The following is a 3,345-nucleotide window of genomic DNA, read 5'->3' as shown; positions in this document are numbered from 1 at the left end:
CCAAATTCAGATAAACACACAGTTGTTTTGGGGGAAGGCAGAACTTAATAACATTTACCTTCAGTCTGTGTTGGTCGACTCGGTTCCGAAATGTCCAAATTACATGGCCACACCGATGGAACGTCACTGAGTAAAATCCCAGAGATCTGATCCATTCTGCCCAAAGCATTTGACTCTGGGTACTCGAGGCACAAATCAAGCCATCATAAAGGCAAGCAGTGTGATCTGGTCCAAATTTGCTGCCAACGACTTCCTTGATTGTAAATAAAACCAGCAACCAGCCGAATTCAAAAAAGCAGGAACCAGTTATCGAAAATCCAATTAAATATGCGTCCTTACAATCCACAAATGACAACAGAGACACATCATCAAGTCCAAGTCAATGACATATCCAGCTGTGTGCGTGCCAACAGGGCAAATCGGCTCGCCTAAAGCCTGTCTTCCTTTCGAAGAAATGTTGTAAATTGAGTTGAGGGACCAACTGATCAAAACAAGTCCATAATTATGGTTCAGAAGAAATGCAAGAGAGGTTCAGAAGCAGTTTCACAGACAGACAGAGCAGCAAAGCTGAGAGGGATGGAAAAGCATCTGATCTCGGCGAGAGCAAGTAGTAAAGTAAGCTGCAAAAATTTGTTTTATTTTATTGAATCCACTAAATAACATAAACCACCGTGGTGGTGGCTTCTCCTCTGGTGGTGGTGCACAGTGGAAGCTCCGGTGGTGCACACCCATGTTTTTATTTTTACTTTATTTAGTGAGTTAAATAAAATGAAAGTAAAAACAACATCATCTTTAGTGAAATGCTTCCACACTGTTGATGAATTTCTACCTGTTTGGGAAGACTTGGGCTGCTCCTCTCCTTCATCTGCTTGGAAGAATCAGTTTTGTAGCCAGCGCCCGGCACTGATCATGTGACACGCCCACTGACTGCGACTAGTCGACATGAAATTTAAAAAACTCGCAAGATGTCTTAGAATCGACTGGTCGACTAGTCGGTTCCATCCCTAGATCACCCCATGAGTGGACAAATCTAAGAGTGAGTCAAGGACATCAGAGGTGGGCTGTCTCAGGCCCGTCACCACCTCCTTGTGTCGTGCATGGAGCGAGGCGACCACAGCACGTGTCAGTCCCGCACCGAGGCGTGTTGTGCATGAGCCTTCATCCAGTGTCTGTAACATCGTTCTGCCTTTTCTGACCTGGCTAAGGTTAATTAGCTGTGGCTGCCATGTTGAACGGTTTGTTCATTAGGTTTTTGAAAGTTTTATTAAAACCTGTCCAGTAATTCTTGGGATATTTTGCTAACAAACCAACAGAGTTGACTCTAGTAATTTTCAGCAGTTTTAACCCAGTTCTTATCGTTACCACTCAAAGTGTGCACTGCAGCTGACTCTTAGCCACCACCACACCTTATTTTACCTCTGTGGTTATAATGGAGTTAACAGTTCTCCTGTGTGTTTTCAGAGTAACGCCAATGTCGTCCAGCCAAGTGCGCAGCAGCGACGCATACGTCTTGTTCTATGAGCTGGCCTCCTCCAGGATGTGAGGCCCCCTGAAGGACGACTGTGGAACCACTCTGAGGGGAGGACACGTGATGGAGGAACGGACAGATGACAACTGAGACTGCTGTTGGAGCGTGGCCTGTTTGGGACTTGTCTTTGGACATTTGATGTTCACACATGAAGGCTTGAACTCCACCAGCTGCTGTGAGGAGAACACTCTGGACTCCGCAGGAACCTACCAGCTCTGTGTCTGTCACTGCTCCTGTTTCCTGCTCTATCCGGGTGGATCTGTGTTTACTGTGTGTGTGTGTGTGAGCGCATGCATGTGTGTGAGGCAGGCACAGGGCAATAATCCCATCTGACCAACCAGGTGAACCCATCTCAGACGTCCCCTCTCTATGCACTGAGACTCACCCTGACTTCACCTTCACTTGTTCTTAATATTCTCATTTGCTTCAGAAAGCAAAGTCACCTGTTGCTTAGTTTCTTTTACGTTTTTTTCATATTCATGATTTTCTGTTGTTGTTCATTTGGGCCATAGAGTGATTAGCAGAGCATCATGAACATTATCACCACTTTGGGATGTGCGTAAACTTTTCTTAGAGTTTGACTGTAAGAAGACGCTCGCCTGCTTTTCACAGCTCTCCCTTCCATCGCACTGCAACTCTCCCAGTACTCTGTTAGCAACTCTTTCACTCTGATGGTGGTCGGGAGGGCTGGTGACACTGTGACTGTAAAACGTTTCAGAGGAGAACCTCTTCTGTTTTATTTGATCTGTTTTCTCATGTGTGGCTGCTACTGATGCTTTGAAAGTGCTGTGAATGAATGGATGGATGGACGGAGAGTCCAGCCAGGATCTGACACGGACAAACAACAGAAAGTACTAACGGTTACAACCCTCGTCATCGGTATGGCGTCTTTTCTTCCTCTCTTGTTTCATACCATTGAACAACGCAGAAAGAATGTTTTGAAGAGACAAAACACTACGTCTGTATATTTTTATATCCTGATGCAATATAGAGAATGTACTATTCAATGGTGCTGAAAATGACCCACAACTGTTTTCAGGTGGTTTATTTACCAGGTTTCAAGAGAGAAAAAAAAGTTATTTATACTTACAGGTGATCATGTGATGAGTCACGTTTTAACAGTGGCCGTAGTATACAAATATAAATTTATATATATATATACACATATATATATGAATAAAAGTCAAGAACACCGTGGATGTACACAGAGTGTCTCTGTCTTGTTTGTTGTTATTGATAAAGTTACAACTGTAAACAAATGGTCTGTTTTGAGGATCAGCTGTTACAACAACGTATGTTCATCAAGTCAACTTCATTGTCATTTACACCACATGTGGTACGAGGTGAAATGAAATTATGTACACAGGGTCCCAATTACAGCCAAAAATAGCAAAATATAAAGTATGGAATTGAATGAACTGTACTTATATAGAGCCTTACTCTTATCAAGATACTCAAAGCGCCAAAAGAAACCGTAAATAAGGAGCTAAGATATACGCTACACGCTATGTAAAATGAGGTCTACGAAACAACTGCTTGTATCACGTTTAAATTCAATTCAGTTTATTTATAAAGCACCAAGTCACAACAGCAGTCGTCTCAGGGAAATGAACAGAAATGTTTATATATAAAATAGTAATTTAACATTATTTATCTGAGGAGCAGCTTTGAGTTGAACTCATCACAGAACTCTCATCTTGAACAAGCATGAAGGCGACAGTGGAAAGAAAAACTCCCTCATGAGGAAGAAACCTTTAGCAGAACCAGGATCAGGACAAGAGGACCATCTGCTTCGACCGGCTGGGTTTGAGAGGAAC

General features: G+C 43.0%; 1 protein-coding gene across 1 annotated transcript in view; it reads right to left on the bottom strand.

The window, feature by feature from the left end:
* The window catches only part of LOC119411482 (ubiquitin carboxyl-terminal hydrolase 2), a 7,437-nt gene that overhangs the window by 3,362 nt on the left and 730 nt on the right, over positions 1-3,345 (bottom strand). The window lies entirely within an intron of this gene.

This window comes from Nematolebias whitei, chromosome 6 (assembly GCF_014905685.2).
Source record: "Nematolebias whitei isolate Nwh7 chromosome 6, NemWhi1, whole genome shotgun sequence".
NCBI lineage: Eukaryota > Metazoa > Chordata > Actinopteri > Cyprinodontiformes > Rivulidae > Nematolebias > Nematolebias whitei.
The sequence above is the reverse complement of the archived record's forward strand: the minus strand, read 5'-3'. Positions and strand labels throughout refer to the sequence as shown.